Source organism: Sorex fumeus, unplaced genomic scaffold (genome assembly GCF_029834395.1).
Source record: "Sorex fumeus unplaced genomic scaffold, SorFum_2.1 ptg000001l, whole genome shotgun sequence".
Classification (NCBI taxonomy): domain Eukaryota; kingdom Metazoa; phylum Chordata; class Mammalia; order Eulipotyphla; family Soricidae; genus Sorex; species Sorex fumeus.
This window is the reverse complement of record NW_026606058.1, coordinates 4,606,762-4,634,496: the sequence shown is the minus strand read 5'-3', so window position 1 is coordinate 4,634,496 and position 27,735 is coordinate 4,606,762. Positions and strand designations below refer to the sequence as shown.

The 27,735-nt window shown below is 43.5% G+C and overlaps 1 pseudogene; it reads left to right on the top strand.

Moving 5' to 3' along the window:
* Positions 1-599: 599 nt before the first annotated feature.
* LOC130034203 (RAD52 motif-containing protein 1-like) lies at positions 600-9,868 on the top strand (annotated as a pseudogene).
* Positions 9,869-27,735: the final 17,867 nt, after the last annotated feature.

The following is a 27,735-nucleotide window of genomic DNA, read 5'->3' as shown; positions in this document are numbered from 1 at the left end:
TGAGAAACAAACTTTTCTTGCTCCAGAGCATGAGGAAAGGATACAATATGGATTCTTTGAGCACTCAAGGTGCTTGTAAACTGGTTATAGTGATAGGCACATGAAACAAATCAATAATTAGTATTGCTCTGCTTTTATTTGTGTTTGAATAGTTTTTCTTTTATGTTTTGCAATGCTCAAGGCTTTCTTCTGACTCTGCACTCAGGGATCACTCCTGGTAGGCTTAGTGGCACCACATGGGGTACTGGGGGTCATACCCAGATTGGCCACATGCAATGCAAAAATGCCTTGCCCATTGGACTATCTCTCCACCCTTGCATTTGAATTTTTATTAATAAGTTCATATAGTACATACTGGCTGAAAGTTAAAATTGTCATTTAAGAACTAGTGATATAAGAAGTCCACAATAATGTATTTAGTGAACTAAGAATACAGGTATTTGTATTTTATAAAGAAGCTCTTATGTAGATGATCTTGATCACTTGGTCACTTGACATCCCATTATTCATTGATTCGCTCGAGCGGGTGCCAGCAACGTCTCCATTCATCCCTATCGCGTGCTAATGTAGCCCAATGGCATTTGCTCATTCTAGGAACACGAAGAGCCTCAAATCGATCGTTCAGGGTCTTGACAAAGAAGTCTGATCATCTCATAAGTGGATGGCCACGTGATCTTTTGATGTCCCGTGGAATCCAGTCGGTAATGGCTCTAGTCCAGCAGTCACCTCCAAATCTCATTATGTGTCCAGCCATCTGATTTTTGACGCCTTGGCAAATGAGAGAGCGTCCCCGATTCTTGACCGTCGAAGAAGGTCGGAACTTCGGATTCTTTTCTCTCATTTGAGTGAAGCATGATACTCAAGCATAGCTCTTTCGACTCCTCTTTGGGAGACTCGAATAGCGTTCTCATTATGTTTGCGTAGGGCCCAGGTCTCTGAGGCATATGTTACTGCAGGAAGAACAGTGGAATTGAAGAGATGTGCCCGGAGCCGGAGGTTCTTTGTCCTCTTAGCTATTTCTTCAACGTTCTTGAAGGCGTTCCAAGCTGCTCTCTTTCTCCTGCGCAGCTCAGGTGCCAGGTCATTCGTCATGTTGACTTCTCGACCTAGGTACACATAACTGTTGCATTCGGAGATGTTCATCCCATTGAGAGTGAATGGAACGTCAGGAACGAGACCGTTTCTCGAGAAATGCAGGTGATCGTTGCTCATAAAATGGCATAACAAAAAAATAAACGAAACTGTAGTCTCTTCTAGCAAGGCTAATAATTTGGAGAGAGGAGTGCTGTAGATGAGGTCTTGGCTTTGGTGGCAGGTCTATCTTACCTATCAGGTTATAGTTACAGGCAAGAGCTTCTAGATAGAATCACTGAAGCAATTTACTTCTTTTGCTTATCTACAATCTTGCAGATCTTACGGCTTATAGTTTCACTTACCACCAGAAGTCAGGGACAAGCTCAGATTAATCAGAGATTTTGGAAATAATGCAGAAAAGTACCACGGCTTGAGAATAATAAGTATTAGTGCTTCCTATGAACTTAATGCCTAAACTGTTTAAGGACCAAAGAAATAGGCCAGGAGTTAATGGGCTGACCTTGCTTGCTGCCAACCTGGTTCTATCCCCAGCCGCACAAATGATTCCCCCAACCACCACCTGGAGTGATCCTGGAGCACAGAGCTCGGAGGAACTGATTACTGCTGAGCATGGCTCTGAAACTACAGCAACTAGCAAAGTTTGTTTGATTTGCTCTTCACGGCCACTTTTTGAAACTTGTACTGAGAAGTCTTGGGTGGGCTGAATTAGATCTCTGTGGGAAGTCGTTCCTAACCTCGAGTACCTCTCTTATGTCTTTAGGTTCGTCTCAGCAGACATAAAGCAGTTCGACATTCTACACTTGCCCTAAACAGCTCCCAGTGCCAGGAACTGGCAAACTAATATTTTGGTTTCAGTGGATGGTCTAAAAGGATTGTCAAGGTAGGAAGCGGAGAGAGAATTCAAGTGCGGAACTTGTGCCCACCGTGTTCAAGGCCCTGGGTTTTCTCCTGAGTATTGCATGACTCCCAGCTGTGTGGGGTGTTACCCCAGCGGGCTCAGAGAACCTACAGACCAGATAGATGAGAGTCGTCTAAGTGAAAGTGTTGGACCACCGGTCACACCCCAGAATCAATAAGGTCTCAGTGAGTTGACGGTGGTGTCCATATTCTACAAGTCTTGTGTGCTCTGTATGTTCATGGCTGGTGTAGTTCATGGGAAGTTTTGTTTAATGTTGAAGTGACAGGTTACTTCAACGGTTGGCAAGGGTTGCTGGAGTTTCGTTTTTATTTCTAATTAAACTTTTTTTTTCCAGAAATATGTTTTTGTTTTTTAGATTTTTTTTAGTGAAACACCATGAGGTACATTTGTAGATTTACAAATTTTTGTGCTTGGGTTTCAGTTATACAATGGTCGAATACCTATCCCTCCCACCCCCCCATCCTCCCCATCCCACCCTGCCTCTGTGGCAGGGCATTTCCCTTTGTCCACTTTCTCCTTTTGGGTGCTGTCGTTTGCAAAAGAGGCATTGAGTAGCATCTAATTAAACATTTTAAAATCTACATTGAGATGTTCAGAAGGACCTTCAATCTAAAATCTTACCAGCTTCAGTATCTTTCTGAACTTGAAGAAAGGGAAAATGAAGATATTGTGGCACCACTTCAGACGCAAAGTGTGAAGATCTTCTGTGCTTTAGAGGTGGTTTTGTCGTCCTTTGGCAAGAGCCCTGGAGTTGGCAGAGCCGAGGAGACTTTGGATAAACTGGAAGGTCTCTGTGGGGACTGGAATGGGGGTGTGGGTAAGAATTCATTCATTCATTCTCTTTCTCTTTCTCTCTCTCTCTCTCTCTCTCGCTCATCATATTTTCAGATACATCAGAAACATCCCTCTACTTGCTAAGCTGCTAAAGCCTTGGGCAGATGTTTTTAACAATACTTGTTTAAATCTTAGGTAGTAACTAACAGAATCATTTTTTTTGGTGGGGCCAAAGGACCCGGGGACATTTCACAATTTTAGAGCTGTCTTCCTACCAAGAACCTTAGAGATATAGGGATGGGAATACTGTTTCTCCTATTTGGGGCTAACAGTCTTCTTTGTTCCAAAGAAATTTTTCAAGTATAGATCCTGTGTAATTGTCCATTATCTCACCAAAATCTTCATTTTGATAATGAAATACACTAATAAAAATGTTTTTCCCCCCAGAATCTATGGTACTTAGGCTTAGGGTATTAAATCAAAGGCAGGGCTGTTAGTGAAAGAACTGGAACAGACTCTGGTAGGTGAATCTTAATGAGACCAGCTCATCCTTGGTACTAGCAAACCTTTCTCAAGCTCCTGAAATTGATAGGTGATAGGGCAGACATTCGAATGGGTTGTCACTCCCCATGGGGGGTGCGGGCGTGCCATCTGCCTGAGGTTATCTAGTCACCATCACCAAAGCCCCTTGCACCTGCCTCGTGGCCAGAACCAAGGGGAGGCTGAACAGATTGGCTCTGATCTGAGAAATGTGCGCATCCCCTGGGAAGGGGGTCAGCGCCCATCTGCATGTATTACCTCTAGAATTACCACAGTTATCCAATTCGGTTACTCCTAGCTGCGGTATCCAGATGGCTCGGGCTTGCTTTGAACACTATAATTTTTGCAAAGTAAAGGACTCCATGCCAGACCGTTTTCACTCAGGGCACCCCAGAGAGGGGCGGGTGAGGGTCCTTCCCATCCCAAGGGACCCTGCCCGGCGGCCGATCTCCACTACCCAACCGCCGCCACTCTCCAGGCCAGGCCACTTTCACATTATAAGACACTTCCTACCCATTTTCCATAATTGCCACACCATGTTTGATGGGGTTCAGACAGTAGGCAACAAATCATAGAGAGAAATATATAAATATTTGCGTCTCGGAGAGCCCGGCAAGCTGCCGAGAGTATCCCGCCCACACAGGCAGAGCCTGGGAAACTCCCTGGGGCGTATTCGATATGCCCAAAACAGTAATGACAACAAGTCTCATTTCCCTGATCGTAAAAGAGCTCCAATCATTGGAAGAAGCTGCTAAAATCTCAGGACTGGGGGGGAATAGAGACGTTACTGGCGCCCACTCGAGGAAATCGACAAACAACAGGATGACAATGATACAGTGATTATTATAAAGTAATTTTTTTATTTTTATAAAAAATAAAAATATTTGACTACATTTAATATTCAAACGCCAATCCCACGACCATTACACCTTGCTACCACCATATTTTGTGTGTTTCCATCCCGAACCCAAACCCCTGCCCCAAGCAGAACCGAAGCAATTTATTTTGTATTGTGTGTTCTGAATCAACTGCTGAAAATGCTTCACAAAAGTTTCCTTAGAGGAAAGTGTGTGAAGATTGTTCTATTTCCCCCAGGGACCATTGATTGTTCTATTTGCCCTAGGGACCATTAAGCCCTTAAATAAGAGATTATTGACATGTTGTTAATGGTTGAGCTGTGTGTGTGTTTGTGTGGGTGTGTGTGTGTGTATGTGTTTGGGTGTCTATGATACACACTCCTGTAAAAATATATTTTCCTCTATGATTCGTAGCCTTCTACCTTAAACCCCATCAAATGTGGTTTGCTGCTCTTGGAATATTAGTGGTGTGAGGTATGTCAAGTTCCTAGAATAGTCTGTAGGTTTGCCCATTTGAAATACGTAATCAGTATGAGATTTGTGCACTGATCTTGACTAATTTCTCCCTTCTAGTTTACCTGTTTACAAATGTCCAGAATTGATCAGATAGCTAAAATGTATGGTAATAGCCCTGACAGAATATACTTAGCACAGAGCCTTCAAGACATAGCCTTGTGTGGTGCCTTCCCTTACTCATTAAGATCGTGATGTAGTGCTCTTTTTGTTTTTTTTTTATTTTTATTTTTTTTAACTTTTTTATTTTTGGGGTTATACCCAGCGATGCTCAGGGGTTATTCCTGGTTCTGCATTCAGAAATTACTTCTGGCAGTGCTGGGAGGACCATATGAGGTGCGGGGGCTCGAACCCGGGTCAGCCGCATATAAGGCAAACGCCCTAGCCTCTGTACTAGAGCTCCAGGCCCAGTTCTGTTTTTAGACTTCATAAAAATCAATTAGAAAGATTGGCGTAGTAAATCTATTTGTTTTGTTTGGATGTAGGACCATTATCTTTCCTTATGAAAAGGAAGACGACTCAGAAGTTTGCTATTCAAAAGACCGTGTCAGATGCATTTCAGAAACTGCTCATTGTGGTTTAGGTAAGACTTTGTTGGTTATCTTTGAAGTACTGCAGCTTTCTTACTTGACGAGCAAGTAAATTGATTTTGAGAAGTCAATTATATTGAAAATAATGGAAATATAAGTACTTCCTATTCCTTTGTTTTTTAGATGCTTTACAGAGTAGTCTCAAATTTGTCCTTTGTGGAATCTGTGAAAAATAATTACAGCAAATATTCCTCCCAATGTATAAACGTAGAATAGTTTAGACTGTGGAGAGAGTATTTGATCCAATTCCTCTTTCTCAATTGTTTGTCAGTAAAGCAGAAGAGTATAGTGGCTGTAAACTCCAGACTCCTCTGTTTAAGTACTAGCTCTGTCCTCCATTTTTTTTCTTTTTTCTTTTCTTGGTTTTTGGGCCGCACCTGCTGATGCTTAGGGCTTCCTCCTGGCGATGTGCTCAGGAACCACTTCTAGTAGGACTCGGGGAACCACATGGGGTGCCAGGGACTGAACCTGTGTTGTCTGCATGCAGAGCAAATGTTCGACCCATTGTAATAGTACTCTGGCCCTCTGCCTCTTTAGAAAATGCAACAGTGGGTCTCTAGACAGATATGTGAAGGTATTTCTAAGCCGCAATTGTCTTTTCTTTCATTTGCGTTTTGGGTCACACCCAGGGATGCTGAGGGGTTACTCCTGCCTCTGCACTCAGAAATTATCCTTGTCGGAGCTCGGGGTCCACATGGGATGCTGGCAATCGAACCCAGGTCAGCCGTGTGCAAGGCAAACACCCTCCCTGCTGTGCTATTGCTCCAGTCCCTTTTTTAATTTAGCTTACCTTATATTGTAAAAGTAAATACTTAACACTTACCTAGAACTGCACTCATTTGCGGAATATAAAGTAACAGAATGGGATGACTAACACCCAAGGATAGTAGAGATAGGGACCAGGAGGATTGCTCCACGACTTGGAAGCCAGCCTCACATGCTGGGGGAAAAGGCAGCTCAGATAGAGAAGGGACCACCAAGTAAGGGATGCTTGGAGGGCCCATTCGGAATAAGAGATGTGTGCTGCAGGTAGACTACAGGCGGAACATGATGGCCACTTAATGCCTATATTGCAAACCACAACCCCCAAAGGAAGAGAGAGGTTGAAAGGGAATAGGCCTGCCATGGGGGGTGGGGGGTGGGGGGTGGGTGGAATGAGGGAGTCGTGGGAGGGATACTGGGAAGACTGGTGGTGGAGAATGGGCACTGGTGGAGGGATGGGTACTCAATCATTGTATGACCGAAACATAAGCACGAACGTTTGTAAGTCTGTAACTCTATCTCACAGTCATTCATTAAAAAGAGAAAGAAAGAAAGGGGCTGGAGCAATAGCACCTTGGGTGGGGTGTTTGCCTTGCATGCAGCTGACCTGAGTTCGATTCCCAGTATCCCATATGGTCACCTAGCACCGCCAGGAGTGGTTCCTAAGCGCAGAGCCAGGAGAAAATCCTGAGCATTGTTGGGTGTGACCCACAAAAACAAAAAAATAAGAAAAAGAAACATTACATAATAAAAATAAAATAAATAAATGTTTAAAGAGACTTACCTAGAATTTAGTAAAGGACGAAATATTCTAATTATTGCTACTATTTTCCTACTGAAGAGGAAAATTAACTGGAATCAGTTCGTGGTTGGTTTTCAGCACTGACATATTGAGAGTTTGTGATTCGATGTACCAACCAACTATTTGTTGTGAACCTTCACAGTGATTCTGCTGCGGCCAGGAAGATAGCTAAGAGGCCTAGTGCACATGCTATGCATGTGGAAGGCCAGGTTTGGATTCCTGGCACAACATTAGCGTCCAGGAGCAGCCCCCAAGTACTTCGGTCAGGAGAAGACTTAACACTGCTGGGTGTGGCCCCCAACAAAAACAAATAGTGGTCATACTATTTAAGATTTTTAAATGTTCTCCTCTTATGGAATTTTCTAGTGCTATGGATATTTCCGGCTGTGCCCAAAGGAAAGTGAATAATCTGTAGAGAGTCCACAAACAGAATTGCTTTCCTTGCTTTATAGCCCTGCAGTCTTAGAGAAAGGAATTTTCAGTTGTCAGAGACCTTATTTATTACACGAGTAGCTCCTGGGTTGACTTCAGCCTTGCAGTCTGGGCAATTTTCTAGCAAAAGAGACTTCTGTGGTCATCTGGTAAAATTTCTATCAACTATAATAACTTTTAAGAACCAATGGGGGGTTAGGAAGATGGTACCAGAGCCTTGCATATCCCTGGCACGGCATATGGTCCCCTCTAGTACCATCAGGGAGCACAGAGCCAGGAACAGTCGCTGAGTACCAGAGGGTAGGATCTGCAAACCCCAGATAAAAAGAAATGAAAGAAGGAGTGGGTTGGAGAGATAGCTCAACAGGCTGAGCACATTCTTGGCATGCAGGAAGCAGGTTTCAGTTCCAGCTCAGCACTGCATTGCCAGGAATGACTCCAAGTACTAAGTGGGTATAATCCCTAAGCACCTTTGAGAATGGCCTCAGAACAGAGAAGCAAAAGGAACCAAACTTAATGTCTGCATTGACAAGGAAAATGCTCTTATTTTATGCTTTAGAAATAAAATTATTGGACGTATAAAGGAAGTACACACCCACTATCACTGTGCACTACCTTTATAGAAAGAACATTTTAGCCAATAAGTTTGAATTGATCCTTGTTAACTTTATTTCAGAAAGTGGTAAAGTAGCTGTGGAATATCGGCCTTTTGAGGAGCTCACTGATGCCAGAACCGAAGGACTACATGATTTAATTCAAGTATGTGAAGAGAAAAACTCAAGGATGACATATACAGGATGTCTGTAATTCAAAATAATGAGCAGATTTTAGAAATTTTGAGCATGTGTAGGCAATTCTAGCACCCCCAGAAAAATATGAAACTCTCAAACTTTATTTGAGGGAATTTCTGAATTTTCCCTGAAGTCCTAGCCATTGGTTCTAAAGCCTTCTTTGAAATGTGGAGAGTTCTGAGTGCCCTCTGAGTTCTGTCAGAGAAATACCTTTTTGAACTCCTCTTAAACAGGATCTAGGGATTTGGGGCCTTAAGTACAATTATGTTACAGCATTCGAAAAGTTATCATTTTTTTCAAGTATGATTTCATACCTAGAGCTTAGCATCTCATATATATCTTGTATGAAATATTTTATGAAAGAACCTTTCTGTTCAACAGTTGCACAGTATTCCACATTAGGAATTAACTTGTTAATTTCCAGGAGAACATATGAATACACTATGTGTGTATTCGGGGGATGGTGGGGGGTGGCAAAATGTGTTTAATATCATTGGGAATAAATTTGGAGTTGGATATATGTAATTAACATGGCTCAAAGTCAGAAAATTTGTTTCCAAAGTTAGGGAGTTAGGGGAAGATAAAGAGAGAAAAGGTGATTCTGTTCCTCTTGTTGAAAATCTGTTTTTTTCCTTTGTAAAATAAATTTTATTTGTGGGTAAGGTAGCGGGATTCACACTTGGTAGCGCTCAGGAATTACCCAGCCTGGCTCTTTGTTACAGTCACTTGTCGAAGTGCTCGAGGGACCAGGTGATGGTAGGGATCAAATTCAAATCTTTCTTGTGCAAAGCATGTGCTCAATCTCTTGAACTATTGATCTAGTCCTGCAAAGAACTTTTTTAAATAGTTTAAATCAAACCCACCAAGAAAACTTCCAACACCTACAATTTGGTCTTAAAAGACTTAGCTTAGGAGCCTGAGACATAGTTCATCAGGCTGGAGCATGGACTGTGATGAGGGAGACCTGGGTTTGATACCTGCCACTGCATGGCCTCCTGAGCACTGTCAGGTACAGCGTCAAACACCTCCAGGTGTGGCCCCCAAAGAGACAACAATGTCCACCTTACTAAGAAAGGTGAGAAGACATTTCGTACTAATGCCAAAGAATTCAGAAAACGAACATCCATCCCTAAATGAGGCTACTCTTGGAACCAACTCCATTCGGGGCTTTCTACTCAACTAGAGAGCGGGAAGAAGCCCCTTCTCATGAAATTTATATTCTGGAAGTGTGAGATAATAAAAACTGATATGGATGAGAAGAAGGACTGTGAAGAAAGTAAAATGGGTGCTAGTTACAGTATTGCAAGAAAGCCTTTTCACTTTCTGACGTGAACATCCTAAGTGTTCCCTCCGAGTGCTAGAAGGGCAGCCCTCTAGAAAGGAGCTTGCTCCTTTTTCTCCATGAATTTATGTTGAGTTCCATGCAAGAAAGGGGGATTTCCCCCCAGGCTGGTGTAAAGGAGTGCATATGGCTGTTCATTCCGTTCAAGAATGGTCTCCCAGAATCAACTGTTTCTGGCCCCAGAGCCCTGCTTCAGAAAATTTTGGGTCCCTGATTCCATGCTATCCCCTGTCTAGGAGAGTGATAAATAATCAGAGAGACTAAGAGCTTAAAGGAAATGACAACATTTGTGAACCCCCACCCACCCGAAGTAGTGCTCCTCTTGCAGGTCAACTGCCTTTCTTGGAAGCAGGATGGCCAAGGGGAGGACGAATGTCTCTTGGATTTCAGTAGTGAGGAGGAAGCACCAAGACCACCACAGCTGGATTAGTGCTGTTGAATTCACCAGTGTTCCCTGTCTGGGGACAAGCTGCTCCTCCCCCACCCTTGGGGCTCCGCCCAAACGAGTGGGCAGTCCCAGTCCTGTTGGGTGGCAAGAGTGGGAGGGGAGGCAAGGGGGGTGGGGTAGAGGACCTGATTGGATGTGTTTGGTGCCTTGGGGGAAAAAGGAAAGCCTGGGTCCTGCTGGCTTTGAGGAGCCTGCTTTGCCCAGATCCAATAAAGGCGCTTAAAGGCTCATAAAGGTGGTGAGGGGTGGGTTCTGCGGTTGCCAAGGGCCTGTGGTTGCCAAGGGCGTGGTTGATAAGGGCATGCACGGGCAGCGCCCAGCTGCCTTAATTCCTTAGCCATGGATGTGGCAATAAAAATACTAACAATTCTTTTCTCTACCCATATACAGGGCGCTCCTCTCCGGGGGAGAGTCCTACCCCCAGTCCCCCTGGCCCCCAGCCCCCCAGGCCCCCCCAATCCCTGGCTTTCACCTTCCCCTGATCCTGCCGCTGAATCACCCCCTACCCTTCGGCCCCAGATTTCCAAACTTCTCAAATATATTCTTTCCCCCGAAAACCGGGGGAAGGATCCAGTTCACCGTGGCCATCCTGCTGAAGGTATTGTAACTCCCAGGAAATCTATGAGACCTCGTCGTCTACCACCACCGACGCAGGAGGATTACTTAGATTCCTCTAGGTCTCACCAGTTTTTTATTCCACACCTTGGTTTCACTGACAAACCGGCAGCACATCGGAGGCTCGCAGGTGGAACTATTTCCGAACTTCTCACTTATCTTCTTTCCCCTGAGAACCGGGGGAAGGATCCAGTTCACCGTGACCATCCTGCTGAAGGTATTGTAACTCCCAGGAAATCTATGAGACCTCGTCGTCTACCACCACCGACGAGTATGGATATGGATATCTTTTATCCTGAGGGGAGTCAACCTTTGGTGGGAGATTCAGAGAAACATCCACAGATCCGTCACAAGGCTGGATCCTTTTCACCCCAGCCTCAGCATCCAGAAACCTTTGAAGAGATAGAACAGCTTCCCTTTAAGACCCTGGAAGCTGAACTTTCAGCAAGCACACAACAGAGCCCAGCTGCACTTCTAGGATCTCCCGAGGAATCAAAACCTCTGGTAGTTCCAGACTCAGATTTGCTGTCAAGTACCCCTGAAAAGGGTGATACTGCTTCAGTCCTGCCAGAAACCCTAGTTCAGCCTACATTGGCTTCCGAGGAGAGAGGATCTTCAGTGCCTCAGGAGGTGGAAGCTCAGCCTTTAGAGTCAGGACTGGAACTTGGAGCGCGTGATCAGGAAAACAGAGTGTCACCGATACCAAAGGAAGTCCATCTTTCAAATACAGCTACTGTCACCATCAAACCTGCCTATCTGCAGATTCCCGGAACTCCAAGGGTCCCCAGTGAGGGGGAAACATCAACCCAGCCAGAAGCCCTAAATATCACTCGCACTGCAGAACGCCTTAGGGAAAAGAAACAATCTCTAGCCCAAGAGGAGGCCCAGTTTGCGGTACTAGAGAGCCCTGACAGTGGCTCTGCCATACGGCAGGAGACAGTGCGTCAAGCTCCAGACATCCCTGAGGTGACTGAATCTTCAGTCCAGCAGAATCCCCTAGCTCAGCCTCCTGAATCCCCTATGGAGTTTGAAGCTCAACCATTTCTGCATTCTGAAGAAAATGTTCCACCTCCAAGTCAGAATGAAGCTCTAAGCTTCAATTTACCCCAGGTCACTGCTAAACCTATGGGTGTGACATTTCCTTTATATACAGAGTTCAATAATGAGGTCAGACCATCAGACCATCCTGAACATGTGTCATCACCAAGTAAGAATGAAGCTCAGCTCTTAAATGTTCCCAGTGTGAGGGGAAAACTTGTGGGTATGACAATTAACATGTTTCCAGAGGTCAGTAAGGAGGTTCAACCTGCTCCAGAGCAGCACGAGGTCTCAGCTCAGCCTCCAAGTGAAGTTGACCTTTCAAACTTGCCCCACGTCACTGTAAAACCTGTGATGGTGACAATTTCCATAGCTCCAGAGGTCATTAATGGGGTTCAGTCCTCAGTCCAGAAGGAATCACAGACTCCAGCTTCAGAGCTCTCTTTACCCAAATCTTCTTTAGCCCACCAGCAGGTCCAAGGTGAAGGTCCACAGCTCTCTGAGACGATGGACTCTCCATCAGTCCTGCAGGAGTCCCAGGATAAAATGCTAGGGTCCCCTGAGGTGACTCCATCTTCATCATATGAAACCACTGACCTCACGAAGGTGGGAAAATCGTCCGTCTTCCAGGAGGCACAGACTCAAGGTCCAGAGCACCCTGGGAAAAGCTTTTCTACTAAGGAGCAAGAATCTTCCCAGCTGATAGAGAACCTTCAAGATTGTGTCACTAAAGCTCAAGGGGATCTACTCCACCTTCTCTCGAGAACTGGACACCTGTCCACTCTCAAAATCTCGAAAATATATAGGTTGCTATCTAAGAGTACAAAGAGGTATCATACTCATCATAAGAAACCTAACAGTAACAAGTCTGAAACCACTAAAACTGTTTTATCTTCTGCAACCCAGGAGGACGTCGTCCCTAAGATTCCTGAGCATCTTGAGGTAGTCATTTCTTCAACTCAGCCAGGCACCTCTTCTAAGCGTCCAGACTCTATAGCGTGGAGTTCTGAAGCTTTCCGAATTCAGACTCTGGAGAATCAGAAGGTGACAGTTTCACCAGGTCCCCATCATGTGAACACTCGTTCACTCTCAGCTGACATTTCAGCTCCACCCAGTGTGGGGGTTTTGAAGACAATACCTTCTCCAACCACACAGAAGAACAAGGTTCAACATTTTCATCAGAATCGGCCTTCTACAAATCAATATTTGACTGTAACTCCAGAACACACGGTGAAGACTAAACCCTCGACAACCCTGACAAGTACCAGTGCTACAGAACAGTCAAATATGACACTTATCACACCGTCTCGGAGTCCTTGTTCAAACCTGAGTGGAGTCACATTTCCACCTAAAAACAAGGACGTTACTGTAACTAAAGGCAGTTCAGTTATATCTCCCACCATGCAAGAGACTTCAGCTCAGTCTTCAAAGGCCTCCAAGAAAGCTGAGGTGAGAGTTATAACAAGTACCACTCTGACCACCCCCAGACAGGGAAGGCCTTCAGAACAGCGTCAGCATCAGCAGAGAGATCTTGGTAAATACACATCTGTACCTTTGTGCTTAGCTCCAGAACCAGAAACATCAGGAACAGCTCATTCTTCTCCGACTCAGTCTTCAACTGTGCCTTCTGTACGATGTAGTTCAGAAAAGGCAAATGCTGCTCCGACAACCCCCAGTGAGGAAATGCCTTCAGAACAGCCTCAGCATCAGCAGACAGATCTTGGGGAACTCACATCTCCACCTTTGTACGCTACTCCACAACCAGAAACATTGACGACACGTCATTCTTGTCTGATTCACTCTTCTGCCCAGCCTGCTGTACGACATGCTTCAGAAAAGGCACACGTAGATTTCCCTGAGCAACTGGAACAGAATGTCTCCATGACCTTTAACATATGTGAGCTCTGTACCTGCACAGATAAGACCCTCTCCTGCTCCGGTCTCAGTCCAGAGAAGAGGCTCCATAGAGTGCCTGTGCCAGGGCCCAACACCAACACCTTCACCGTCCTGTAAGAATCCCCTTTCCTCTGTTCTCTGCATTCTGCCTATTGACATAGAGAGCCTTTTCTTCAATGTCTCCCTGTGTCTGCCTCATCCCCCCCCAGCCCACGTTAAATGATTTCCGCTTTTTATCTTTTGTTAGTCAAAAGATATCCTCATTCTCCTTATCTGTTGCTGCTGCTTCTCTAGTCTTTTGGTTATAAACGTCCGTACCCTTTTTCCTTCTCTATTTTTATCTCACCATCAGCCTATCCTTCATCCCATCATCCACTCATTTAATTCCTTAACCTTTGTTTCCTTTGTGCTACAGCCTTTTTTTAAAAAAAAAATAGTTTGTCCTCCTTATCTTTTATTGCTGGTGCCACAATCTTGTGCTTATGGACATGAATTCTGGAGCCAGATTGCCCGAGTTTGCATTTGTTAGCTTTGTTACCTTGGACAAGTTATTTAGCTCTGTGACTCAGTTCCCTTTTCTTGAGGTGGGGGTAATGGTAAGTTATCACCTCCTAATATTGTTGTGATACTTGTTGATTTTGATACTTATGAAGTTAGTACCTTGAAACAAGTTTAACATGAATCCCTATAGAGATGAGGCCAAGGTGGTGGAGAAGGGTTGACTGTGAGATCTAACCAGCTCCAATTGCAACAAAAGTAATACTATGAAATCTATGTAAATACTTTGGGCCAGAGTGATAGTACAGTAGGTAGGGCATTTGCCTTGCACGTGTTCCACCTAGTTCTGATCCCCGGCATCCCATATGGTCCCCTGAGCACCACTATCAGTGATTCCTGAGTGCGGAGCCTGGAGTCACACCTAAGTATTGCCGGGTGTGGCCTCCCCGTGAAACTATATACTTATATCGGGCAACTAGCATACACATGAATGCTGTCTGTATTCATTAATCTCTCATTTCAGAATTACAGTTGTTTACATTGACTTTCCATATAAAGCACCCATTTCCCTCAACCTAGCCACAACAATATGTCATCGGCTCTTAAACATGATGGTATTGGGGAGAAAGGGAATACACAAAAAGGAAAGGCAGCGTGTCACCAAGCACCAACAGAGGCACAGAAATGTACAGAATCTTGTCAGTTGTGGAAAGCTGCAGAGAGCTGACACAGAGCAACTTTAGCTGGGAATTAGAGGTTGATTTTTTTGGATCAAAAATTATTTATGTGCTGGGCATATAAAAAGCTGTGCACGTTTGGTATGATTTTTGTGTTTGGAGATATGTAATATGCTTGTAATATGAAACAGTTATGAATCTGTGCCTCCTTAAACATATCCCTCAACTTGTGGCTTAGACATCATAAAGCATCCAGAAGTCTTGAGTGGAAATGTTCACTAGGTGGATGGGATAGGTTTCTGTTTCAACATTTTCACCCTGAAAACTGTGTATGTAAACTGATTAGGTTTATATTTGGATTATGTACACATTTGCAGCTTATATACACATGTTGCTGAGCGAAGTTGACAAAACTAGATTCAAAGTGATCCACAGAGTTAGTGTTTAAAACTGAACTCAGGGAGCCAGAGTCCTAGGACAGTGGGTAGGGCTCTTGCGTTGCATGTGGCCAACCCAGGTTCAATCCCGGACACCTCATAGGGTCCCCCTCCATCACTGCCAGCCAGCAGTTCAATGAAAAATTATTGACCCTGAGCGCAGAGCCAGGGGCAAGTCCTGAGCACCATCCCCCCCTCCACCAACTTCATGCGTCTATACATGTGTAAATTCATGAACATATTCTCTTTGTTACAATAGGTCAGTAAACAGGATAAGGCGCAAAAATCCCACTTTCCCACTCTACCAGCTATATGACTGCCGCATGGTAACTTCTGTTACCATCTTGGGTTTCCTTCTACTCTCTTTCCTGTGCATTCCTCCCCACCCCCAATGAAGGTAATTCTTTGTGATTTGTTCTTTTCCTGAGGCACGTTGAATATATCTCTCCTCACTAGTCCCCCCTCATTTTCTAATTTCCCTAGTCTCTATCTAGAAATTTCTACTATCTTGAAATTTCAACAGAGAGCATTGACTTAAACCTTTGGTGTTTCCTGGCAATGTTTTAAAATATTTATTTGCTGATAATTTTGTTCATTTTTCTGTATATGATAATTATGAAATTATAATTTTCTCCTTTAATTTGCAGTAGGAGTTATAATAGGTGTGAGTTTGGAAAAATGGCTTACAGGCTAATTAGCTGGCAGTATTTATCTACTCCAGGAATTAGGAAGTTCAGATTGTGAGATATTTCATTGTTTGACCAGTCATCCCACGTCATGTTTTTAGTTGGGCAAAATGGGAAACTCATAGCTATGGAGATGAGCTGGAGTATTCTGTGTTTCTATGATTCTTTTACTTTCCTGTTCATTCTTTTCCTACCTGTTCAAGTCTGTGAACTGTGTTTCTTCACAGAGATTTCCAAGGAAACTCTATTTCTTCCATTGATGGAAATACATGGAAGACATACCCTTGGGTTGAGAAACTGTGAGTATATTCTCTCCAAATATGAATATTAAAAAATAATTGCACCATAAAATCCTCCTTAGTATACAATTTAAAAATCAATACCACATAGAAGGTATTTCACACTCATGTCCCAAAACAACCTCTATTAGTTATAATAGTTTACTTCTTTAAAAAATTTTGGTTTACCAAGCTCTTACGTTAAAAGTCTTTTTGTTTTCCATTCCATAACTGGTAGAGTTAATTGTATATACACACGCACATATACATATAAGTATATATTTTGGTGATGTAGATGGTTTTATTGAACTTATTTTAGAAAGATGTGAGAGGAGAACAAGAGAAGTTCTAGAGAGAGCACACAGAGATGAGCAAACTGGAAATGTGTTCACAGGAGAACATGGGCTTGAGTAGCAAGCCAACATGATTACTTTATTTATTTATTTATTTATTTATTTATTTATTTATGTAGAAGTACTATTTATTTAGCCACTGATTAGCTGATTGAATTGTGCATGAACTCCACCTTACTTTTTTTTTCATTTTTTATAATTTTATTTATTGAATCACCATGAGAGCAGTTACAAAGCTTTGGGGTCTAAGTCTCGGTCATACAATGAAACACCCATATCTTCACCAGTGCCCATTCTCCATCACCAAAAACCCCAGTATACCCCATCCCACACCCTCCCCCTACCTGTGGGGCAGATGATTTCCACATTACTCTCGCTCTACTTTGATCACATTCAATATTTTGACACCAGACCCACCATTATTATTTGAGATTTTACCCCAAGACTCAGATCTGCTGAAAAGGCAACAGTAGACAATTTGTGTTCTATTGCTGGTTATGAATAACATATGATGTTGCGTGGCTGTAGTAGGGTCATGTGATTTTGAAATTCTGAAATTTTAACACTTTTAAATCTGGAGGGATTTCCACCAAAAGCCACCGGATTTCGAGATTTGCTCCTGAGTCTCTGGGATCATGGCCGTTGAGCAGCTTGATCAGGAGCCAGAGAGGCTGTTCTTGGGCGATGACTTGGGGTCTCATTGGAACAGGGAGACTAGGACCGGCTCCACCCCCATCCTGTGAGGCCCAACAAGTTTCGTCACTGCGGGCCCAGACCTGACTGTCTAATGGCCTCTGGAGGATGATGGCCTCCAAGCCGCCAAGGGGGAGCAGGCGGAGGGACAACACCCTTTCCCCCCTGGGGTGGCCCGGCGACAGTAACCTACTGCGGAGTCTGGACGCATTTCTGCCAAAAGCCACTGAGTTTTGAGATTTGTTTCTGAGTCTCTGGGATCAAGGCTGTTAAGCAGCTTGATGAGGAGCCAGAGAGGCCGTTCGTGGGCGATGACTTGGGGTCTCGTTGGGGTGGGGAGGACAGGACCGGCTCCACCCCCATCCCGTGAGGCCCTGCGTGTCTTGTCACTGCAGGCCCAAACCTGACTGTCCAGTGGTCTCTGAAGGATGGTGGCCACTGGGCCGCCGGGGGGAACAGGTCAAGGCACGAAACCTATTCCCACCTGGGTTGGCCCAGCACCGGTAACCTACTGCAAGGACCGGACGCATTTCTGCCAAAAGCTGCTGGGTTTCGAGATTTGCTTCTGAGTCTCTGGGATCATGGCCATTAAGCAGTTCTTTCAGGAACCAGAGAGGCCGTGCCTCCAATTATATAGCTGAGCCGGAGGTGGTTTGTGGGGGTGTTTCCCACATACCTAACTTTTGGCCATTTACTTTCTTGGTAAACTTTGCCCGAAGTTTTTGGGGTCTGGCCAAAGGCACAGCAGCAATTTTGGGGTATCTGGAAGTCTGAAGGCGCCATCAGGTTGCTGATGCACTCGACTCACAGGTACATGATTACATTCTTCATTAAAAATTTTTAAATGATCCATAATGCGAAAGTAAATCTTCTGATTTGTTTTTTCTATAAATATAACAGCTACCACTTGATACTTTCACTTTATTTTGCTTTAGACTTCTTTCCTTTATGGTGCATAGAGGTTTACCCCATCTACTTAAAAAAGTGTATTGAAAGATGCTTTGATTTTTTTTTTTTTGGTCACATGTATTACCGCAGCACAGGGCCTTGTGAATATGGGCAGATAGGCCTGTTAAGTAGATATTTAGAGATGGATTTGTTGGCTGAAGAGTATATAGTTATAAAAATTTAATTGACCTCAAAATCGTTGTGCCAGTTCATGAAAGTATTGTTTCTCCATGCCCATCCACCTCTGGGCATTCTTTATTTGGGGGCTGCCCTGATGACTCAATAAAAGGGATCCCATCCATATTTTAATTTTATGGTTAGTACAACGGGTAGGGCATTTGCCTTGCATGGGGCCAACCTGGTCAACCCGAGTTTGATTCCTCCGCCCCTCTCGGAGAGCCCGGCAAGCTGCCGAGAGTATCTCGCTTGCCCGGCAGAGCCTGGCAAGCTACCCATGATGTATTCGATACATCTTTATTTGGGGGCTGCCCTGATGAATCAATAAAAGGGATCCCATCCATATTTTAATTTTATGGTTAGTACCCTCCCGTTGATCGTCGATTTGCTCGAGCGGGCCCAGTAACGTCTCCATTGGAGACTTTGTTGTTACTGTGTCTGGCATATCGAATACTCTCGGTAGCTTGCCGGGCTCTCCGAGAGGGGCGGAGGAATCGAACTCGGGTCGGCCATGTTGGCCGCGTGTAAGGCGAACGCCCTACCCGCTGTGCTATCGCTCCAGCCAAGTACAACGGGTAGGGCATTTGCCTTGCATGGGGCCAACCTGGTCAACCTGAGTTTGATTCCTCCGCCCCTCTCGGAGAGCCCGGCAAGCTGCCGAGAGTATCTCGCCTGCCCGGCAGAGCCTGGCAAGCTACCCATGATGTATTCGATATGCCAAACACAGTAACAACAAGTCTCACATGATGGAGACGTTACTGGGCCCGCTCGAGCAAATGGTTAGTACAACAGGTAGGGCCTTTGCCTTGCATGGGGCCAACCTGGTCAACCGAGTTTGATTCCTCCGCCCCTCTCAGAGAGCCTGGCAAGCTACGGTGAGTATCTCGCCCACACGGCAAAACCTTGCAAGCTACCCGTGATGTATTCAGTATGCCAAACACAGTAACAAATTTCACAATGTTACTGGTCCTGCTCGAGCAAATCGATGAACAGTGGGAGGACAGTGACAGTGCTATTAAATAACACATATTGACATACCTAATAGCCACCTGTATGTCTAACAACTAACTTCAAATTTGTGATGAAGAACCAAAAGATTGAGATGTCTCTAACAAATGCGATGTGAAAAATATCTGTGGTTTGTATTAGAGGCCAAATGAACAATTTGCTAATCTGTCATTGTCAGTTGACATTCCTAATATGAGAAATGACCATTTTAGGGCCAGAGCGGTAGTACTGTGGGTAGGGTTTTTGCTTTGCATATGGCCTCCAGGATTCAATTCCCAGCACCCCATAGGGCCCTCCAGCCCTGCCAGGAGTGATCCCTGAGCACAGAGCCAGGAATAAGCCATGAGCACAGCCAGGCGTGATCTAAAACCAAAACCAAAGGCTGTTTCAGTGCGTTGGAAATAATTGTATTTTCATCCAGGCTATGAGCCTCAGACCTAGAGAGAAAGTCTACAAATGGAAATCGCTTGCATACTTTTCTAAACATTAAAAAAAGTAGAATTTTTTTTAAATAATTTTGCTCTGGTGCCACACAGTGGTGTGCAGGGGTTATCCTTAGTTCTGAAAGGTGAAATTTTTCTAAACAAAAGGGGACATTGGAGCAGGGAATCTAAACCATAATTGGCAGCAATTATCGGTTTCCAACATGGGAGTCCTCAACAGACTATACAAACTTTCCAGTTCTGGGGCCTGGGCTGGGGGCAAACCGTGTGGAGACTCCCTTTTACATTTGATCCTTATAAGGTAAAGGAGGGAAGAGAAGCCGAATTTCAAGTCTTTGTTTGAAAATCTTGGATAGCTTTCCTGCCCTCTGGTCCTGCCTTCCAAGGCAACCCAATTCCATGGACCAGTATCAAATTCTCTGCCTCTGGAAAGGCTTTAAGCTTTGCAGACTGCTGACCTGAGTTTGAGCACCCCATATGGTCCCTTGAGCACCACCAGGAATGATCCCTGAGCGAAGAGCCAGGAGTAACCACTGAGCACTTCTGGGTGTGGCCCCACAACAAAACAAAGCACCGAAGAAACCCCCCAAATAATGTTCGTTCAAGTCAGGGGTGTGTGTCGGAGGAGGGTGTGATTGGTAGGGGCATGCTTGGGGCCTCTGGGAAGCTGGGTTCCTTGTCAGGAACGTGTCTTGGGGCCTTCGCTTTATTGGCCTGCTCTTTTTTGTTGGGGGGGGGGTGCACAGCTACTGGTTATGGGCTGACTCCTGGCAGACGTGGGGGATCTATGGGGTGCCGGGTCCGACCCAGGTAAGCCACGTGCAAGGCAAAAACCCTCCCCACTGTACTATTGCTCTGGGCCCAAATGTCATGTGCACTTTGTGCACGTTTTCCTTCCCAGAACAAAACAACTTAATGGTGTTAAGTTTCTTAGGGCTTCCTTTCCAGACTTAATTTCATTCTTCAGGGGGGACTCAGAGTAATGTTTGGGAAGAGAGCAGGGAGTGGCAGCCCTGTGTTTCTGGTGTCACACAGAATTTGGATCTGACAGATTTTGTGACCTAGAGAATATGCTTTATATAGGTTACTTGGTGAGAAGAGTCAATAGCTGTGTTCGTGTTCATGATGCATCTAGGTGAGGACAAAATAAAGAGTTTAAACAGAGGCCACTATCCCTAAGTTAAATAAGAATTGGGATATTTAGATAGCACCATTATTATGTGTAAGAATAGTCCTGTGCACAGCTGCACACGCTAGGGGAAAAGGCAGCTCAGCTAGAGAAGGGAGCACCAAATAAAGGGCGTCGGGTGGTTCTTCTCAGGATGGGAAATGCATGATGAGAGTAGACTATAGACCGAACAAGATTGCCACTCAATGTCTCTTTTGCAAACCACAGCACTCAAAAGGAGAGAGATAAGAAAAGGGATGCCCTGCCACAGAGGTAGGGTGGGATGGGAGGATGGGGGGTGGGAGGGATACTGGGACTGGTTGTGGTGGAGAATGGGCACTGGTGGAGGGATGGGTATTCAATCATTGTATAACTGAAACCCAAGCACAGAAATTTGTAAGTCTACAGCTGTACCTCATGGTGTTTCACTAATAAAAATTTAAGAAAAAAAATAGTCCTATGTAATAAATAGTCATAGTTATTTTGCATTTTAGACCAGAAATAATTTTTCCATTTTTCAGAATACTCAGTGACAATTCTTTGGCAGAATTACGTAAGGATTCATTTGAAGCCCTTCCAAACCTCAAGTACTTGTAAGTTAATCATTTATTTATGAATTTTTAGCTCTGTTTTTAAAACAAGGGGGTGTGCAAGTTAATCTTCATCCTTTTTTCCAGCAATAAAATTTTGTAGTTTTGTAAGTATGGCATTAAAAACCTCTCATGTCATTTCTGACAGTAAATTACATTTGCATATATATATATATGATGTCGGTGGGCCCCACGGATGACTTATGTGAAGCGGGGTCTCGCAGAAAGGAATTTCAGGAGTAGACAAGCAGTGAGTGAAGTTAATGGATTTTATTTGTAGGATTTTTAGGTGCGGAGGGGGAGAGAGAGAGAGAGAAAGCGAGAGAGAGAGTAAAGTTAGACACGAAAGAATGAAAGTACACATCTGAAGAGGGGAGATGCGGGCCACACATGTGCTCAGACACCACATGTGCTCGGCCACGTGGGCGCAAGCAGCACATGGGCTCAGGCAGCATATGTGCGCCCTTCCTTTGTTCCAGGTGGCCTTTATAGGGTTTCTCCAGCCTGTCCCCACGTGAGGCCTCTTTCCAGGTGAAAGTCCGTTGCTAAGGAGGTTACCAGGGAGGTCCAAAAAGAGGAATTCCGTGGGGAGGCCTATATCCTGAGGGTCTGGTCTTATCAGGCCTTTGTTTTCTGTGTCCGCAAGGTGGGTCATTCCTAGAATTCTTCTTCCATGAAACTTTGTTTCATTGCAAAGGGCCTTTCCCTATCTACCTGCCTACATCATATATATATATGGACATATATGAAAAAAAAAACTTTAGGCTTACTCTTCAAGCCCATGTTCTCCCTGGATCATGTAATTTGCTTACTTGTCCTCATGTCTCTTTGTCTGCTTTTTCTGCTCTGAGAAGCCGTGTTATCTCATGAACACATTCTTTCTCTTTCCCACCCCCCCACATCTTTCTAAGAAAGTTTCTTTCGATGTAAACTATCTTGCTTCACAAAAGTGTTTTTCAAACTTTACTAATAGATGAAAAGTACTTATATCTGCTCCACCCATAGAAACCTAAGTGCTAATATACCATCTCCTCCGTGTTCATATAGAGTTCCTTTATGGATCAAATCCAATGCATGGTCCAGTTTTACCTGGCCCATTAATTTAAGAATTGTTTTTGTCAGCTGAGGAGATTGCACAAATGATGAGTGTGATGCTTTGCAACAGGAGGCCCGGGTTGGATTTGCAGCAGGACACAGTTCTGGGCTCCCCAGTCCCTGACTCCCAGTAATATCCCTGAAGTAGACCCTGAGCACTACTAAATAAAAACAAAAATCTATGCAAATATGTTCGTTTTTATTTTTTAATATTTATTTATTATTTATTGCTTTTTGGATCACACTCAGCGATACTCAGGGGATACTCCTGGCTCTGCACTCAGGAATTACTCCTGGCAATGCTGGGGGGACCATATGAGATGCTGGGGATCAAACCCGGGTCAGCTGCGTGCAGTGCAAGGCCAACGCCCCACTATCTCTCCTGCCCATGTTTTATTTATTTTTTAATTTTGTGTATGAAGCAAGGTAGTTTTTATTTAAACTTATTTAGAAAGATGTGAGGGAGAGAAAGTAAGAAGTCTGTGTTCAAGAGAGAACACAGGCTCTCCAGAGTGGAAAAAAGCAAGCAAAGAAACAGACAGAAACAAGTGAGATATTTAGGGCATGAAGAGCAAGCCAGGTGCTTTTATTCAATCCTTCCAAAAGGGTTGTTTTTTCCTGGAATTTTGCATACTAAAACTTCATCTGGGTGTTTTCACAGGAATGCCTTACACTGTTGATATTCTCTTTGTTATCTCATGGATTCTTGTGTAACTTCTTCTCTGAGGGGACCAGCCTTTTCTGGGTGGGGCCTTGGAATTTTGCATCCTGCTGATATCTCAGTTTCTCTTCAAAGAGCTCAGAATTTGTATGTCAAATGATGTGATTGTCCAGCTCTTGGGATGCATGCAAGGCAAAGGCCCCACCAGCTGTACTATTGCTTCAGCCCATGGTTTTATTGATTTTGTTTTTTAATTTTGTGTGTGAAGCAAGGTAGCTTTTATTAAAACTTACTTAGAAAGATGTGAGGATTTGTATTTCAAATGATGTGATGGACAAGCTCTTGGGCTACTTTGGGGCTAGAGAATTTCTTCTTTAGTTTTATTATTCCCCCAAAGAACTTTCCAGGGCCCCTCACCCTGCCAGCTTGCACCAGCAGGAACTGGAAAGCAGTCCCAGCCTCATCACAGGCAACGTGGTTCACCGCCTGTCCCTTGCAGGAAAGAATTTAAAGAGGTGCAACAGTGAAGCAGCATAGATTTATTGGATGTAAGGTGCTTAGGAAGATGTGGGAGGAGAGAAAGGAGGGTGATGTTGGAGAGGGAGCACCAGCTTTTCCAGCGTGAAAGTGAAAAAGCAAAGGAACATAGAGACTAGCAAGTGAGATACATGGGAGAGCACAGCTTGAAGAGCAAAAGAAAACTATGTGTTTGTAAAATCTACATTTGTGTTTTTCTGTAAAAAAAAGAAAAATTAAAATATGCTCTGCAAAATCTAGAATATTATTATTTTTAAATTTCTGGCCTTTCTACAAAACTTTTAAAAGCTGGTTTAATAAAAAATTATTTAAAAAATAAAATAAAAATAAACCTGAATTATAAGGAAAATAAAGAACTTGAATGCCATTAGCCCAGAATTTAAAAAAAAAAATTATTTTTCTCATTGTGATTTGCAATACAACATTCTAACACCCTATGTCAACATATTTTCGAATTACCTATGACTTAAACGAACATTTATATGGGAAATACGAGGCTAATACAGATGGATTCTATAGCAGTAGTATTAAGAGCAGAGGAGGTTATCACGAGGAGAGTTCTGGTGATAAAAATTCCAGTGTAGGAAATGTTGGGCGATTGTCAGACAGACATCTTGGACAGAATCTCGTAAAAAGAGAGCAGGAGAGAGGTAAAACACAGGAAAAACACCTCAGTGCTCTCAGAAGACCAAGAGAAAGAGGAGGGACCTAGACCCAGGTGTTGTAAGCCAGGGCTAGCATGCCGAGCTTGCTCGTGCCCACCTGCGCTGGGGCACTCAGGCCTGTAGCAGATCACTGGGTGGGCCTCTGAAATCCCCCACCACAGTTCCTGCTTCAGTTGATTTGGAGTAGTGAGGCTGGTACTTGAGAACTATTAGGAAGGTTAATACATGACGGTGTGCATTGTGTGTTGGAAAAGGAAAGACTGGGCCTTGCTTCTGCACATGGGTGCCCCAGGTTTGATCCGTAGCACCATGCAAGATCCCTTGAGCACCCTCAGAGTGATCTGTGTGCAGTCAGGAGTAAGCCCTGAGAACTGCCAAGGAAGGAAGGAGACCAAGAAGGGAGGGAGGCAAGAGAAGAAGAGGGATGAGCTAGCAGATAGGTATACCCATCTTGGTCATGTGTGAAAGAACTTAAGTAGAATTCAAAGATACAGAACAGTCACTTGTAGTCAAATCAAAGTTCAGTACTCTGATTTTCTTTGTTCCACCACTGTACAATTAAAGCAGTGAAATTCATGGAATATTCAGAAAATGTAGAACCAAAAATTGAATTTCTATGATCATAGAAAAGTTTAATTCTAAATTAGTTCAAAGTTCTGTCTAAAGGGATTTTCATATTATATGAAAAAGGCTAATTTTTTCTAGGCTAGTTTCTGTTAGCCTAGAAAACAGCTACACAGGAAGGTATATAAACATGAGACTGTTCATTTGAATATTGAAATAACTATATTAAATATAGTAATTTTACATGAAGATAAGAAACTAAACCCCATCTAGAACATAAAATCACCTCATCAATTCTCTGCTCCGAGAAAAGTTTAACTCCAATATTAGAACCAAGTAGTCGTACATTTTATTCATGAAGATGTGTGGTTGAGAAAAAGGAAAGCCAGGTTAGGGATTCTGGAACATTCAGATCTACTCATTCAATATTTATTTTGACTTCTACTAGTTATTCCTAAAATTAGATATTTGTTAGTTAATTGAAGCAATATTTTCCCTTTTCTTTCCCTAGAGATTTATCCTGCAATAAAATACAGTTTATTGAAAGGCGGACATTTGAAGCAGTACCGTATTTGCAATCTGTGTAAGTTCAAAATATGCTTCATTATTTTTGGATTTTTTTTTTTTTGTTTTTTGGGTAATACCTGGTGATGCACAGGGGTTACTCCTGGCTCATGCACTCAGGAATTACTCCTGGTGGTGCTCAGGGGACCATATGGGATGCTGAGAATCGAACCCGAGTTGGCCACGTGCAAGGCAAACGCCCTACCCGCTGTACTATCACTCCAGCCCCTATTTTTGGAATTTTTGTAACACTTAATTGTCAGCCTCTATTATTCAATTTAATATTATTAGAACATTAAAAGTGGCTACTAGAACTGTACAGCAAATCCTTTTTTGCCTGTAAGTAACGATTACAATGGCCCTCAACCTGGATGATTTTGTACTCATATGACCCTTGATAGTGTCTCCAGATTTTTTATTGTTTTGATTGCCAGATCTGTAATGATGCTGTTGGTGTCTAGTAAGCAGAGGCCTCCAGATACACTGCTGAATATCGACAATGTACTGGACAGCGCCCCCACCCCCCCAGTTATCCAGCCCCCATGTGGTAGTAGTGCTGAAGTCATGAATCCCTGTCCTAGAGAACTTAATTACTTAAGTATTTGTTAAAATACTTAATACAAAATTTGCTATTTTGCGTCTAATGCCCCCACAGCATCATAAACATCAAAGAATAAACCTTAAGCTTAGGTCGTCCACAGTGATGTTTAGCACATGAAATGTGTTTATGTGAATTAGAAGTTATGCTGGGTGTGACCCAAAAACCAAAAAAAAAAAATTCGTCCTTCTTCTTCCTTCTTCTTTCTTCCTTCTTCCTTCTTCTTCTTTCTTCTGCTGCTGCCACTGCTTTTATCTTTTTTTTTCTTTTTTTTCTTTGGTAGGAATCTTAGTTGCAATTTAATCACCGAACTGAGCTTTGGAACGTTTCAGTCCTGGCATGAAATGCAGTTTTTACACGAAATGTAAGTGAAAAAGCAGATAAATATATATATAATAAAACTGCATAACCACATCGTACAGTTATTATTAGCTAAGTGTCATAAGGCCAGTGTGAACTCTGACAAGTGTGTCTTGAGATCAGTCCCTTTTTTCAAATGAGGAAACTAAGGAACGAAGAGGCCAAGAGATTTGCATGGCGCATGGCATGCTTTGCTTTTTCCTGTTACTGATGATTGGCATGAGCACTAACAGAAAGGCATCCGTTAGCATTGTCTTGTGATTCCCACTGGTGCAGCGCTGACCTGTGAATGAGGCTTTAAATTCCCAGTTTAATTCCAGCTTTGGTTCCTGTTCATGTGCAAAGTTCCTAACCACTTAAATGTATGCAACAAAGAGCTGGGAAGAACTAGATATAGCAGTTTTTACTGGGAGTTGGCAGGGAAGGAAAGTTATGGATTCGTTCATAGCTGGTAGCTTCTTTTACATGGTGAAGCAGAAGAGTTCCTGAACGTCTGTCTTAGCATATTTCCCTCCTAAGAATCTCGAACATTATTTTGAAGAAAAAAATGATATATATACAAATTGAATTCACTGTGCTCAGTATAAACCTTTGAGCTAGGGCAAAAGGTAGAAAAAGCTATGGTAAAGACGTTCAATAGGCTTCACACCTGGCTGTGCTGGGGAGGGACCAGGATCACTCCTGGCAAAGCTGGCATCACACTGGCCAGCTGACCTAGAAGGAGGCCATGTATGGCACCTGGAGTTCTGTGGTGCGGTGGAATCAAACTCTGGGCCTTATACATGGCAGACATGTGCTCTATCTCAAACTATCTCTCTGACCCCAGAAGCGTTTGTGTTACGTCAGACTGAGTGAAAAGTATTCATCAAAAATACGTTGCTGTTGTCTAATTTCATTATACTTACTTTTCTGATTACTCGTCTGTAAGAAGTCTGTGGTTTTATACCCTTTGAGTGAAAAGTTCTCTCTGATTTCTCTCTGATTTGATGTGACACAAGCAGATCAAAGTTCAGAGACATAAAGGAAATTCTGTACTCAAGCGGAAGATCCTCCTTTGAAAACGAGTCTTCACCTGCTTGTGTTTCAGAAATCCAGTTTTACACAGTTTCCTGCAGATTCGATGAAGGTAGGGCAGGAAGGCAGCTCGGTGATTCTTCATGGGTGTAGACCTGAGTTGACTCCCCGGAAGACCAGTTTAGTAAGGAGCAGGCTTAGAGATAATAGTTACCTCATTGTTTTAATGCCGCATTTTTACTAAGCATTTTATTATACCAGGCATCATAAGAACCTCAGTTTCGGTATAGTTTTATAGGAGACGGTG